The sequence below is a fragment of the Triticum aestivum genome, chromosome 5A (genome assembly GCF_018294505.1).
Source record: "Triticum aestivum cultivar Chinese Spring chromosome 5A, IWGSC CS RefSeq v2.1, whole genome shotgun sequence".
NCBI classification, from domain to species: Eukaryota; Viridiplantae; Streptophyta; class Magnoliopsida; order Poales; family Poaceae; genus Triticum; species Triticum aestivum.
In genome coordinates this window covers 33,777,234-33,793,877 of record NC_057806.1, presented here as the reverse complement: position 1 = coordinate 33,793,877, position 16,644 = coordinate 33,777,234, and positions in this window count along the sequence as shown.

The following is a 16,644-nucleotide window of genomic DNA, read 5'->3' as shown; positions in this document are numbered from 1 at the left end:
GACAGGATTACGTACCACTCTGAAGTAGTACGCATCCTTGTCATCCTACGAGGTTTGGGAGTGACTTGATCCGAAGTTTCATGATCAATATCATAAGCTTCCACTTCAATTGGTGTAGGTGCCACAGGAACAACTCCCTGTGCCCTGTCACACACTAGTTGAAGAGACGGTTCAATAACCTCATCAAGTCTCCACCATCCTCCCACTCAATTCTTTCGAGAGAAACTTTTCCTCGAGAAAGGACCCGATTCTAGAAACAATCCATATTGCTTTCGGATCTGAATTAGGAGGTATACCCAACTGTTTTGGGTTTCCTATGAAGATGCATTTTATCCGCTTTGGGTTCGAGCTTATCAACCTGAAACTTTTTCATATAAGCGTCGCAGCCCCAAACTTTAAGAAACGACAACTTAGGTTTCTCTAAACCATAATTCATACGGTGTCATCTCATCGGAATTACGTGGTGCCCTATTTAAAGTGAATGTGGTTGTCTCTAATGCCTAACCCATGAACGATAGTGGTAATTCGATAAGAGACATCATGGTACGCACCATATCCAATAGGGTGCAACTATGATGTTCGGACACACCATCACATTATGGTGTTCCAGGCGGTATTAATTGCGAAACAATTTCCACAATGTCTTAATTGTGTGTCAAAACTCGTAACTCAGATATTCATCTCTATGATCATATTATAGACATTTTATCCTCTTGTCACAATGATCTGCTACTTCACTCTGAAATTACTTGAACCATTCAATAATTCAGACTTGTGTTTCATCAAGTAAATATACTCAACATTTACTCGAATCATCTGTGAAGTAAGAACATAATGATATTCACTGCATGCCTCAGCACTCATTCGACTGCACACATCAAAATGTGTTACTTCCAACAAGTTGCTATCTTGTTCCATCTTACTGAAAATGAGGCTTTTCAGTCATCTTGCCCATGTGGTATGATTTGCATATCTCAAGTGATTCAAAATCAAGTGAGTCCGAACGATCCATTTGCATGGAGTTTCTTCATGCATATACACCAATAGACATGGTTCGCATGTCTCAAACTTTTCAAAAACGAGTGAGTCCAAAGATCCATCAACATGGAGCTTCTTCATGCGTTTTATACCATTATGACTTACATGGCAGTGCCACAAGTAAGTGGTACTATCATTACTATCTTATATCTTTTGGCATGAAAATGTCTATCACTACGACCGAGATTCAATAAACCATTCCTTTAGGTGCAAGACCATTGAAGGTATTATTCAAAAATAGAGTAACCATTATTCTCCTTAAATGAATAACCGTATTGCGATAGACATAATCCAATCATGTCTATGCTCAACGCAAACACCAATCTCGGTGGTAGAGGGAGCGTGTGATGCTTGATCATATCAACCTTGGAAACACTTCCAACATATATCGTCAGCTCACCTTTAGCTAGTCTCTGTTTATTCCGTAGCTTTTATTTCGAGTTACTAACACTTAGCAACCGAACCGGTATCCAATACCCTGGTGCTACTAGGAGTACTAGTAAAGTACACATTAACATAATGTATATCCAATATACTTCTATCGACCTTGCCAGCCTTCTCATCTACCAAGTATCTAGGGTAATGCTGCTCCAGTGGTTGTTCCCCTTATTACAGAAGCACTTAGTCTCGGGTTTGGGTTCAACCTTGGGTTTCTTCACTAGAGCAGCAGCTGAATTGCCGTTTCATGAAGTATCCCTTTGTTCCCTTGCCCTTCTTGAAACTAGTGGTTTCACCAACCATCAACAATTGATGCTCCTTCTTGATTTCTACTTTCGCGGTGTCAAACATCATGAATATTTCAAGGATCATCATATCTATCCCTGATATGTTATAGTTAATCATGAAGCTCTAGCAGCTTGGTGGCAATGACTTTGGGGAAACATCACTATCTCATCTGGAGGATCAACTCCCACTCGATTCAAGTGATTGTTGTGCTCAGACAATCTGAGCACAAGCTCAACGATTGAGCTTTTCTCCCTTAGTTTGCAGGCTAAGAAAATCGTTGGAGGTCTTATACCTCTTGACGTGGGCACGAGCCTGAAATCCCAATTTCAGCCCTCGAAACATCTCATATGTTCCGCGACGTTTCAAAAACGTCTTTGGTGCCTCTACTTAAACCATTTAATTGAACTATCACGTAGTTATCAAAATGTGTATGTCCGATGTTCGCAACATCGACAAACGACGTTGGGGTTCAGTACACTGAGCGGTGCATTAAGGACATAAGCTTTCTACTGATCGCATAATCGCTACTATCAACTTTCAACTATATTTTCTCTAGGAACATATCTAAACAGTGGAACTAAAGCGCGAGCTTACGACATAATTTGCAAAAGGTCTTTTGACTATGTTCAGGATAATTAAGTTCATCTTATGAACTCCCACTCAGATAGACATCCCTCTAGTCATCTAAGTGATTACATGATTCGAGTCAACTAGGCCGTGTCCGATCATCACGTGAGACGGACTAGTCATCATCGGTGAACATCTTCATGTTGATCGTATCTACCATACGACTCATGCTCGACCTTTCGGTCTCCGTGTTCCGAGGCCATGTCTGCACATGCTAGGCTCGTCAAGTTAACCCTAAGTGTTTTCGCTGTGTAAAACTGTCTTACACCCGTTGTATGTGAACGTAAGAATCCATCACACCCGATCATCACGTGGTGCTTAGAAGCGACGAACTGTAGCAACGGTGCACAGTTAGGGGAGAACACTTCTTGAAATTTTGTAAGGGATCATCTTATTTACTACCTCGTCCTAAGCAAACAAGATGCATAAACATGATAAACATCACATGCAATCAAATAGTGACATGATATGGCCAATATCATTTTGCTCCTTTTGATCTTCATCTTCGGGGCTCCATGATCATCATCGTCACCGGCACGACACCATGATCTCCATCATCGTGTCTTCATGAAGTTGTCACGCCAACGACTACTTCTACTTCTATGACTAACGCGTTTAGCAATAAAGTAAAGTAGTTTACATGGCGTTCTTCAATGACACGCAGGTCATACAATAAATAAAGACAACTCCTATGGCTCCTGCCGGTTGTCATACTCATCGACATGCAAGTCGTGAATCCTATTACAAGAACATGATCAATCTCATACATCACATATCATTCATCACATTCTTCTTGGCCATATCACATCACATAGCATACCCTGCAAAAACAAGTTAGACGTCCTCTAATTGTTGTTGCATGTTTTACGTGGCTGCTATGGGTTTCTAGCAAGAACGTTTCTTACCTACGCAAGACCACAACGTGATGTGCCAATTGCTATTTACCCTTCATAAGGACCCTTTTCATCGAATCCGTTCCGACTAAAGTGGGAGAGACTGGCACCCGCTAGCCACCTTATGCACCAAGTGCATGTCAATCGGTGGAACCTGTCTCACGTAAGAGTACGTGTAAGGTCGGTCCGGGCCGCTTCATCCCACAATACCGTCGAAACAAGATTGGACTAGTAACGGTAAGCATATTGAACAACATCAACGCCCACAACTACTTTGTGTTCTACTCGTGCAAAGAATCTACGCAATAGACCTAGCTCATGATGCCACTGTTGGGGAACGTAGCAGAAATTCAAAAAAATTCCTACGTAACACCAAGATCTATCTATGGAGAGACCAGCAACGAGTAGAAAGGGGAGTGCATCTACATACCCTTGTAGATCGCTAAGCGGAAGCGTTCAAGTGAACGGGGTTGATGGAGTCGTACTCGTCGTGATTCAGATCACCGATGATCCTAGTGCCGAACGGACAGCACCTCCGCGTTCAACACACGTACAGCTCGACGATGTCTCCCACGCCTTGATCCAGCAAGGAGAGAGGGAGAGGTTGAGGAAGACTCCATCCAGCAGCAGCACAACGGCGTGGTGGTGATGGAGGAGCGTGGCAATCCTGCAGGGCTTCGCCAAGCACCTACGGGAGAGGAGGAGGTGTCACGGGAGGGAGGGAGGCGCCAAGGGCTCAGGTATGGATGCCCTTAACTTCGTACCTTACAACTCAGGCAAGAACTCCTTTTTTGACTGATCCATCTTGAACACCTTCAAGATCACGTCAAGGCATGTGCTCATTTGAAAGTACCATTAAGCGTTTTGATCTATCCTTATAGATCTTGATGCTCAATGTTCAAGTAGCTTAATCCAGGTTTTCCATTGAAAACACTTTCCAAATAACCCTATATGCTTTCCAGAAATTCTACGTCATTTCTGATCATTAATATGTCAACAACATATACTCATCAGAAATTCTATAGTGCTCCCACTCACTTCTTTGGAAATACAAGTTTCTCATAAACTTTGTATACACCCTAAATCTTTGATCATCATCAAAGCATACATTCCAACTCCGAGATGCTCACTCCAGTCCTCAGAAGGATTGCTGGAGCTTTGCATACTTATTAGCATATTTCAGGATAGACAAAACCTTCCGGTTGTATCACATACAACCTTTCCTCAAGAATCGTCGAGGAAACAATGTTTTGACATCCTATCTGCAAGATTTCATAAATAATGCAGTAATTGCTAATATAATTCCAACATACTCTTAGCATCGCTACGAGTGAGAAAGTCTCATCGTAGTCAACTCCTTGAACTTGTCGAAAAACATCTCAACGACAAGTCGACCTTTCTCAATGGTGACACTTACCATCATTGTCTGTCTTCCTTTCAAAATCCATATGTACCTAACAGCCTTATGACCATCAAGTAGTTCTTCCAAAGTCTACACTTTGTTTTCATACATGGATCCTCTCTCGGGTTTTATGGCCTTGAGCCATTTATCGGAATCCAGGCCCACCATCGCTTCTCCATAGCTCGTAGGTTCATTGTTGTCTAGCAACATGACTTCCAAGACAGGATTACTGTACCACTCTGAAGTAGTACGTATCCTTGTCACCCTACGAGGTTTGGGAGTGACTTGATCTGAAGTTTCATGATCACTATCATAAGCTTCTACTTCAATTGGTGTAGGTGCCACAGGAACAACTTCCTGTGCCCTGCTACACACTGGTTGAAGTGATGGTTCAGTAACCTCATCAAGTCTCCACCATCCTCCCACTCAATTCTTTCGAGAGAAACCTTTCCTCGAGAAAGGACCCAATTCTAGAAACAATTCATATTGCCTTCGGATCTGAATTAGGAGGTATACCCAACTGTTTTGGGTGTCCTATGAAGATGTACTTTATCCGCTTTGGGTTCGAGCTTAATCCTGAAACTTTTTCACATAAGCGTCGCAGCCCCAAACCTTTAAGAAATGACAACTTAGGTTTCTCTAAACCATAATTCATACGGTGTCATCTCATCGGAATTACGTGGTGCCCTATTTAAAGTGAATGTGGTTGTCTTTAATGCCTAACCCATAAACTATCCTGGCAGTTCGATAAGAGACATCATGGTATGCATCATATCCAATAGGGTGCAACTATGATGTTCGGACACACCATCACACTATGGTGTTCCAGGCGGTATTAATTGTGAAACAATTTCCACAATGTCTTAATTGTGTGCCAAAACTCGTAACTCAGATACTCATCTCTATGATCATATCATAGACATTTTATCCTCTTGTCACAATCTTCTACTTCACTCTGAAATTACTTGAACCATTCAATAATTCAGACTTGTGTTTCATCAAGTAAATATTCTCAACATCTACTCGAATCATCTGTGAAGTAAGAACATAACGATATTCACTGCATGCCTCAGCACTCATTGGACTGCACGCATCAAAATGTGTTGCTTCCAACAAGTTGCTATCTTGTTACATCTTACTGAAAACGAGGCTTTTCAGTCATCTTGCCCATGTGGTATGATTTGCATGTCCCAAGTGATTCAAAATCAAGTGAGTCAAAACGGTCCATTTGCATGGAGTTTCTTCATGCATATACACCAATAGACATGGTTCGCATGTCTCAAACTTTTCAAAAACGAGTGAGCCCAAAGATCCATCAATATGGAGCTTCTTCATGCGTTTTATACCGATATGACTTACGTGGCAGTGCCACAAGTAGGTGGTTCTATCATTACTATCTTTTGGCATGAACATGTGTATCACTACGATCGAGATTTAATAAACCATTCATTTTAGGTGTAAGACCATTGAAGGTATTATTCAAATAAACAGAGTAACGATTATTCTCCTTAAATGAATAACCGTATTGCGATAGACGTAATCCAATCATGTCTATGCTCAACGCAAACACCAAACAACAATTATTTAGGTTTAACACCAATCTCTTTGGTAGAGGGAGCGTGCGATGCTTGATCATATGAAGCTTGGAAAAACTTCCAACACATATCGTCAGCTCACCTTTAGCTAGTCTCCGTTTATTCCGTAGCCTTTTGTTTCGAGTTACTAACACTTAGCAACCGAACCGGTATCTAATACCCTGGTGCTACTAGGAGTACTAGCAAAGTACACATTAACACAATGTATATCCAATATACTTCTATCGACCTTGCCAGCCTTCTTATCTACCAAGTATCTAGGGTAATTCTGCTCTAGTGGTTGTTCCCCTTATTACAGAAGCACTTAGTCTCGGGTTTGGGTTTTACCTTGGGTTTCTTCACTAGAGCAGCAGTTGATTTGCCGTTTCATGAAGTATCCCTTCTTGCCCTTGCCCTTCTTGAAACTAGTGGTTTCACCAACCATCAACAATTGATGCTCCTTCTTGATTTCTACTTTCGCGGTGTCAAACATCGCGAATACCTCAAGGATCATCATATCTATCCCTGATATGTTATAGTTCATCACGAAGCTCTAGCAGCTTGGTGGCAATGACTTTGGGGAAACATCACTATCTCATCTGGAGGATCAACTCCCACTCGATTCAAGTGATTGTTGTGCTCAGACAATCTGAGCACAAGCTCAACGATTGAGCTTTTCTCCCTTAGTTTGCAGGCTAAGAAAATCGTCGGAGGTCTTATACCTCTTGACGTGGGCACGAGCCTGAAATCCCAATTTCAGCCCTCGAAACATCTCATATGTTCCGCGACGTTTCGAAAACGTCTTTGGTGCCTCTACTTAAACCATTTAATTGAACTATCACGTAGTTATCAAAACGTGTATGTCCGATGTTTGCAACATCGACAAACGACGTTGGGGTTCAGCACACTGAGTGGTGCATTAAGGACATAAGCTTTCTACTGATCGCATAATCGCTACTATCAACTTTCAACTATATTTTCTCTAGGAACATATCTAAACAGTGGAACTAAAGCGCGAGCTTACGACATAATTTGCAAAAGGTCTTTTGACTATGTTCAGGATAATTAAGTTCATCTTATGAACTCCCACTTAGATAGACATCCCTCTGGTCATCTAAGTGATCACATGATCCGAGTCAACTAGGCCGTGTCCGATCATCACGTGAGACGGACTAGTCATCATCGGTGAACATCTTCATGTTGATCGTATCTACCATACGACTCATGCTCGACCTTTCGGTCTCCGTGTTCCGAGGCCATGTCTGCACATGCTAGGCTCGTCAAGTTAACCCTAAGTGTTTTCGCTGTGTAAAACTATCTTACACCCGTTGTATGTGAACGTAAGAATCCATCACACCCGATCATCACGTGGTGCTTAGAAGAGACGAACTGTAGCAACGGTGCACAGTTAGGGGAGAACACTTCTTGAAATTTTGTAAGGGATCATCTTATTTACTACCGTCGTCCTAAGCAAACAAGATGCATAAACATGATAAACATCACATGCAATCAAATAGTGACATGATATGGCCAATATCATTTTGCTCCTTTTGATCTTCATCTTCGGGGCTCCATGATCATCATCGTCACCGGCACGACACCATGATCTCCATCATCGTGTCTTCATGAAGTTGTCACGCCAACGACTACTTCTACTTCTATGACTAACGCGTTTAGCAATAAAGTAAAGTAGTTTACATGGCGTTCTTCAATGACACGCAGGTCATACAATAAATAAAGACAACTCCTATGGCTCCTGCCGGTTGTCATACTCATCGACATGCAAGTCGTGAATCCTATTACAAGAACATGATCAATCTCATACATCACATATCATTCATCACATTCTTCTTGGCCATATCACATCACATAGCATACCCTGCAAAAACAAGTTAGACGTCCTCTAATTGTTGTTGCATGTTTTACGTGGTTGCTATGGGTTTCTAGCAAGAACGTTTCTTACCTACGCAAGACCACAACGTGATATGCCAATTGCTATTTACCCTTCATAAGGACCCTTTTCATCGAATCCGTTCCGACTAAAGTGGGAGAGACTGGCACCCGCTAGCCACCTTATGCACCAAGTGCATGTCAATCGGTGGAACCTGTCTCACGTAAGAGTACGTGTAAGGTCGGTCCGGGCCGCTTCATCCCACAATACCGTCCAAACAAGATTGGACTAGTAACGGTAAGCATATTGAACAACATCAATGCCCACAACTACTTTGTGTTCTACTCGTGCAAAGAATCTACGCAATAGACCTAGCTCATGATGCCACTGTTGGGTAACGTAGCAGAAATTCAAAATTTTCCTACGTGTCACCAAGATCTATCTATGGAGAGACCAGCAACGAGTAGAAAGAGAGTGCATCTACATACCCTTGTAGATCGCTAAGCGGAAGCGTTCAAGTGAACGGGGTTGATGGAGTCGTACTTGTCGTGATTCAAATCACCGATGATCCTAGTGCCGAACGGACGGCACCTCCGCGTTCAACACACGTACAGCCCGGTGACGTCTCCCTCGCCTTGATCCAGCAAGGAGAGAGGGAGAGGTTGAGGAAGACCCCATCCAACAGCAGCACAACAGCGTGGTGGTGGTGGAGGAGCGTGGCAATCCAGCAGGGCTTCGCCAAGCACCATGGGAGAGGAGGAGTAGGGAGAGAGGTAGGGCTGTGCCTGAACTTCGTGTATAGCTCCCATGCGCCTCCCCACTATATATAGGGGTGGAAGGGCTGGTTTCTTGCCCTCCAAGTCCATTGGGGCGTTGGCCAAGGTGGGAGGAAAGAAATCTCATTATTTCCTTCCCCACCGATTGTTATCCCCCCTTTTTAGGGATCTTGATCTTATCCCTTCGGGATATGATCTTATTCCTTCTAAGGGGGATCTTGGTGCGCCTTGACCAGGGGTGTGGGGCCTTGCCCCCACTACCCACGTCCATGTGGGTCCCCCCATGCAGGTGGGCCCCACTCCGGAACCTTCTAGAACCTTCCCGGTACAATACCGAAAAATCCCGAACATTTTCCGGTGGCCAAAATAGGACTTCCCATATATAAATCTTTACCTCCGGACCATTCCGGAACTCCTCGTGACGTCCGGGATCTCATCCGGGACTCCGAAAAACATTCGGTAACCACATACAAACTTCCTTTATAACCCTAGTGATGGGGTTATGTACCCAGGGTAGGGTCATGGACCTGATCCAAGTAACTTACCCCAGGACATCCTTGGAAGAGGTCGCCTTCCAGTCGACCAACGAGGATTCACTCGACTGGACGGAAGGACTCGACCACGAAGACTCACTCGACCACCAGGAGGTCAAGAGACACTCTGCACTGCAACGGCCTGTAATCAAGTAGACTTTATGATAGTAAAGGCACTTTATGTGGGGCGTTACCAGTAACGCCCCAGACTTAACTCACCTTAAACCCTCTCCTACGTGGGCTGGCTGGGGTCCTGGCGCACTCTATATAAGCCACCCCCTCCACAGGCAGAGGGGTTCGGCACCTTGTAGCTCATATACACATAATCCACTCGACCGCCTCCGGGCTCCGAGACGTAGGGCTGTTACTTCTTCCGAGAAGGGCCTGAACTCGTACATCCTTTGTGTTTACATCCTCTCCATAGCTAGGACCTTGCCTCTCCATACCTACCCCCACTCTACTGTCAGGCTTAGAACCACGACAGTTGGCGCCCACCGTGGGGCAGGTGTTTTAGCGATCTTGTGGAGAAGTTGCGATTCTTCCGAGTACTTTCATCATGGTGTCTGCTGGAGTTTTGGTCGAGGGTCAAGAGATCCGTCTTGGCACTCTCACCTTCATCGCCGACGACTCCGCATGGCTCCAGGAGGCTCCACTCGACGTAGATGCGCTCCCCGTCCGCGGTGCGACGCATTTTCGCGCATGTCTCCGCGGCGTTCTGCTGCGGCAACCGTCGACCCAGTATCGGTCGACTCGTCCATCGTCCACCCTCCCGTTATCCCGCCAGCGCAAGCGCTCGGGCCGGTCGAGGCTTCAGCGATGGGTGAGGCACGCGGTGGCTCGCCAATCGGCCACCACCCAAGTTGCGGCAATCGAGCCCGACGAACCTCTCTACGGCTTGTTCGATCAGTCGACTGGCTCCATAGAGACTGCATCCGAGTGTGGTAGCAGTGATCCAGCGGCGGAAATCTTGATGGTCGACGGGCCCCACAGTCCCCCTGGCTTCGCCCGAGGTGGTGGAGCGGGTGACGGCGGCGACCCTACACGAGGCTACGAAGAGTACCAGCCCGAGCCACTCGACTCTCTGCAAAGAGAAGAGCTTCGCCGCAGGAACGAGGATCCCCTGCGTATTCCCATCGCAGGAGAAACCCCCGAGGCTCGTGCCTTGGAGGAGGCGCGTCTGGCCAATTTGGCCGAGCGCACTCGACTGGAGAACCTTCAGCGAGCACTCGACGAGCGCGCGCGGCAACGAGTTCCCGACACCAGTCGACGTCAACTCTTCCCACCAACTCAGGTATACCGAACCCCAGTTCAGAATTTAGCAGCTGCGACCCGTATAGCAGAGTCCATCCAGCCTTTGCAGTCGGAAGCTGGCAGAGGTTTGCTGCAGATCAGGGATCTACTCCGGGCAGCAGGAGATCAGAATTCAGCCGTGTCTCAGTCGCGCAACAGAATTCACAGTCGATCCGTCACTGTGAATACGGTTCAGTCGGCGCACAGCCCCAGATCGCCTCCGCGGCGCGAAGGGCGTGAGAATCGGCGAGATCAATATGGCGACAGACTCGACCGAGATGACAGGCGTCGAGTGCCCTCTTCCCCTCCGAGGGGTGGGTCTTACGCTCCTCGGCAGCCAGATGACAGGTGTCAGTACAGTACAGGGCGTAGGGTTCCAGTCGACCCCAGAGAACCAGGCTTCGACGCGCGATCCATTATCGTGCAAGGGTTGGTCGACCGGAACAGAGCCCATCGAAGTGCACTCGACAGAGATGTACCCACAAGCAGTCGACTGCGTGTTTCTGGTCCTGAATGTTTCAGCAGGGCTATCAGAGCCGCAGTAATTCCTCCCAATTTCAGGTTGGCAACAGGAGTCAGCAAGTTCACTGGTGAGTCTAAGCCCGAAACTTGGCTTGAAGACTACTGAGTGGCAGTTCAGATCGGTGGTGGGAACGACGAGGTGGCCATGAAACACTTGCCTCTCATGCTGGAAGGTTCTGCCAGGGCATGGTTGACTCAATTACCTCCTAGCAGCATTTACACTTGGGAAGATCTGTCCCGAGTGTTCATCAGAATGTTTGAAGGGACTTGCAAGCGACCAGCTGGATTGACAGAGTTGCAAGTCTGCGTGCAGAAAACTAATGAGACTCTCAGAGAGTATATTCAGAGGTGGATCACTTTGCACCACACTGTGGAGAATGTGTCCGATCATCAGGCAGTCTGCGCCTTCAAAGATGGTGTCAAGAACAGAGAACTGAGTTTGAAATTTGGTCGAACCGGTGACATGACCTTGAGTCGGATGATGGAGATTGCTACCAAGTACGCCAACGGCGAAGAAGAAGACCGACTCCGAAGCGGCAAGCACAAGCCGAGTCAGTCGGAAAAAGGAAACACCAGTCGGAAACAGAAGCGGAAGGCTGAACCAGCAGCTCCTGGAGAGGGTCTGGCCGTAACTCAAGGAAAGTTTAAGGGGAAACCAAAAGGATCCTGGAACCCCAAGAAGGTAAAGGATAAAGAAGGGAACGACGTGATGGACATGCCATGTCACATTCACACGAAGAAAGACGAAGAGGGGAATATCATTTACCCGAAGCACACCACTCGCCAATGTCGACTCCTGATCCAGCAGTTTCAGGGAAAACAGTCTAAGGACAAGGAGAAGGAGTCGGACAAGGCCGAAGACAAGGAGGACAGTGAGGAAGGATATCCGCATATCAACTCCACTCTGATGATCTTTGCAGATGTGGAAAGCAGAAGTCGACTGAAAGTGATTAACCGAGAGGTGAACATGGTTGCCCCCGCAAAAGCAAATTATCTGAAGTGGTCTCAAACACCCATCACATTCGACCAATCTGATCACCCGACTCATATTGCCACCCCTGGGAGGCAAGCTTTGGTGGTCGATCCAGTTGTCGAAGGCACTCGACTGACAAAGGTGTTGATGGATGGTGGAAGTGGGCTGAACTTATTGTATGCAGACACATTGAAAGGTATGGGCATCTCGATGTCCTGGCTGAGCACTAGCAATATGAGCTTTCATGGAGTTATACCAGGGAAGAAGGCCGAGTCACTCGGCCAAATAGCTTTGGACGTGGTGTTTGGCGATTCAAAGCATTTTCGCAAAGAAAAGTTGACATTTGAGGTCGTGGATTTTCAGAGTGCATATCATGCCATTTTGGGGAGACCAGCTTATGCGCGGTTCATGGCTCGACCATGCTACGTATACCTCAAATTGAAGATGCCCGGTCCCAAAGGAGTGATCACTGTCACCGGTGATAGGAAAAAGGCAGAAGAGTGCTTTCAGAAGGGCTCCAAGATTGCCGATTCCCAGGTGACAGCAGTCGAGTTCGAAGAATACAAGCAAAACGCAGATCCGAGTGACTTGCTGCGATCCAAGAAGCCCGCCACAGAATCTACATTCCAGTCGTCCGGTGAGACGAAGCCTGTTCACATTCACCCGACAGACCCCGAAGCAGCTCCGACCCGCATCTCCACGACACTCGACCCAAAATAGGAAGAAGCGCTCATCCAGTTCCTCCGTGAGAACTGGGACATTTTTGCATGGAAGCCCGCTGACATGCCAGGTGTTCCCAGGGGGCTGGCTGAGCATCGCTTAAGAGTCGACTCATCTGCCAAACCAGTCAAGGAGCATCTTCGGCGGTCCGCCGTCCAGAAGAGAAAAGCCATTGGTGAAGAAGTGGCTCGACTGTTGGCGGCAGGATTTATCCGAGAGATATACCACTCCGAGTGGCTCGCTAATGTCGTCATGGTTCCTAAGAAGGACAAGTCGCTCCGAATGTGCATTGATTTCAAGCACATCAACCGGGCCTGCCCGAAAGATCACTTTCCTCTCCCTCGCATATATCAAATTGTTGACTCGACCGCGGGATGCGAGAGGTTATCTTTTTTAGATGCTTACTCCGGATACCACCAGATCCGTCTGTACGGGCCCGATGAGGTAAAAACAGCTTTCATCACTCCATTCGGGTGCTTCTGCTATATCACCATGCCATTCGGCCTCAAGAATGCCGGGGCCACATTTATGCGAATGATTCAGAAGTGTCTACTCACTCAAATCAGTCGGAATGTGGAAGCTTATATGGATGATATTGTTGTCAAGTCACGAAAAGGTTCCGACCTGCTCGCTGACCTCGCCGAAACATTTGCCAACCTCAGAAGGTATGATATCAAGCTCAATCCATCAAAGTGCACATTTGGAGTTCCTGGTGGCAAGTTACTCGGTTTTCTCGTTTCCGAACGGGGAGTCGACGCTAACCCAGAGAAGATTGGCACCATTCTCCGAATGAAACGCCCTGTGCGAGTGCACGATGTCCAGAAGCTTACTGGATGCTTGGCCGCATTAAGTCGATTCATCTCACGACTCGGTGAAAAGGCATTGCCTCTTTACCGACTGATGAAGAAGGCAGACAAGTTCGAGTGGACTCCAGAAGCTGATGCAGCGTTTGCCGAGCTAAAAGCTCTGCTCTCCACCCAGCCGGTGCTTGCTGCTCCAATCAGCAAAGAGCCTCTGTTGCTCTACATCGCAGCCACAGGACAAGTCGTCAGTACTGTGTTAACGGTCGAGCGGGAAGAAGAAGGAAAAGCTCTCAAAGTTCAGCGCCCAGTGTATTATTTGTCTGAAGTCTTGACTCCATCCAAGCAGAGATATCCTCATTATCAGAAGCTTGTGTATGGAATATACATGACCACTAAGAAGGTTGCTCATTATTTCTCTGACCATTCCATCATAGTCGTCAGCGACGCTCCACTATCAGAGATTTTACACAACAGAGATGCAACTGGTCGAGTGGCCAAATGGGCGATTGAACTTCTTCCCCTTGATATCAAGTTTGAGGCAAAGAAAGCCATTAAGTCCCAGGCAATAGCAGATTTCCTTGCCGAGTGGATTGAACAGCAGCAGCCGACTGAAGTTCACTCGGAGCATTGGACCATGTTTTTTGATGGCTCTAAGATGTTGAATGGTTCCGGTGCTGGGGTTGTCCTGGTTTCCCCCAGAGGAGATAAGCTCAGATATGTGCTCCAGATTCACTTTGATTCCTCCAACAATGAGGCAGAATATGAAGCCCTCTTATATGGGTTGTGCATGGCCATTTCACTCGGCGTCCGTCGCCTGATGGTCTATGGCGACTCAGATTTAGTGGTCAATCAGGTGATGAAAGAGTGGGACGTGAGAAGCCCAGCCATGACTAGATACTGCAATGCAGTGAGGAAGCTGGAAAAGAAGTTCGAGGGGTTGGAGCTCCATCATATACCCCGACTGAAAAATCAAGCAGCTGATGATCTAGCAAAGATAGGTTCCAAGAGAGAAGCCATTCCGAGTGGTGTGTTCTTGGAGCATATACACACTCCGTCAGTCAAAGAAGATCCTTTCACCGAAGAAACTCCACAGCCCAAGAGTGCCACAGATCCGACTGAAGTTGAAGTCCCGGCGGTGGTCGACTTGATCATGGAGGTTTTGGTGGTCATTCCCGACTGGACGATTCCGTATGTCGCATATATCCTGAGGAAAGAGCTCCCAGAGGATGAGGAAGAGGCTCGACAGATCGTCCGTCGATCTAAGGCCTTTACCATAATCAAAGGACAATTATACAGAGAAAGCACGACTGGAGTTGCTCAGAAGTGCATAACACCAGAGGAAGGTCGACTCATCCTCAATGATATTCACTCGGGGACCTGTGGTCATCATGTGTCCTCTCGGACCATCGTGGCCAAAGCATACCGAGCAGGATTTTACTGGCCAAAGGCGAATGAGATGGCAAAAGAGATAGTGGATAAGTGCAAGGGAGGTCAATTCTACTCGAATATGTCGCACAAGCCTGCGTCGGCTCTGAAGACCATTCCACTCGTCTGGCCTTTCGCAGTATGGGGATTGGACATGGTCGGTCCTTTGAGAACAGGACGAAGTGGCTTCACGCACGTACTGGTGGCAGTCGACAAGTTCACCAAGTGGATCGAGGCTAAACCAATCAAGAGCCTTGACACCGGTACTGCTGTAAGCTTCATCAGAGAACTAATATTCAGATATGGAGTCCCACACAGCATCATTACGGATAATGGGTCGAACTTTGACTCAGAGGAATTCAGAGCCTTCTGTAACTCCCAGGGCACGCGGGTCGACTACGCTTCAGTCGCCCATCCGCAATCGAATGGACAAGCAGAGCGAGCTAATGGACTGATTCTTAAGGGATTAAAGCCTCGACTGATGCGTGATCTCAAACACGCGGCTGGAGCTTGGGTCGACGAACTTCCCTCAGTTCTCTGGGGACTGCGGACCACACCTAATCGGTCGACTGGAAGAACTCCATTCTTCTTGGTCTACGGAGCTGAAGCAGTCTTGCCGAGTGATCTTCTCCACAATGCTCCTCGAGTTGAAATCTACAACGAAGCAGAGGCTGAACAAGCGTGGCAAGACGCAGTCGATCTTTTAGAGGAAGAAAGGGAGATGGCTCTGATCCGATCGACCATTTACCAACAAGATTTGCGTCGTTTCCACGCCAGAAATGTGAGAGGTCGAGCCTTCCAGGAAGGAGATTTGGTTCTCTGAGTGGATCAACACAAACCACACAAGCTTGCTCCTTCTTGGGAAGGTCCCTTCATCGTCACCAGGGTTCTCCACAACGGGGCGTACCGTCTTTACAACGTCGAGCATAATATCGACGAGCCCCGAGCTTGGAACGCGGAGCTACTCCGCCCATTTTACACTTAAGTTTTATCACTCGGACGAGTTGCAATAAAATACTTCTGTAGTTCATGGACCTCAAAATAATAGTGTCATAGTCCCTCTATAATTTCTATCGCTTTTTATTGTTGTCCAATAAAATTCCCCGTCAGTGGGTGACTTAGCTGCGAATCCGTTTCGCCTAAGTTTGTAAAAATCCTACCGAGTGGTAAGCCAGCCTTCCACTCGGGGGCTTAGCTGCAGCCCTGCACTCGCCTAAGTTATAAAAATCCTACCGAGTGGTAAGCCAGCCTTCCACTCGGGGGCTTAGCTGCAGCCCTGCGCTCGCCTAAGTTATAAAAATCCTACCGAGTGGTAAGCCAGCCTTCCACTCGGGGGCTTAGCTGCAGCCCTGCGCTCGCCTAAGTTATCAAAATCCTACCGAGTGTAGAGCAACCCTCTCACTCGGGGGCTTAGCTGCAGCCCTGCGCTCGCCTAAGTTATAAAAATCCTA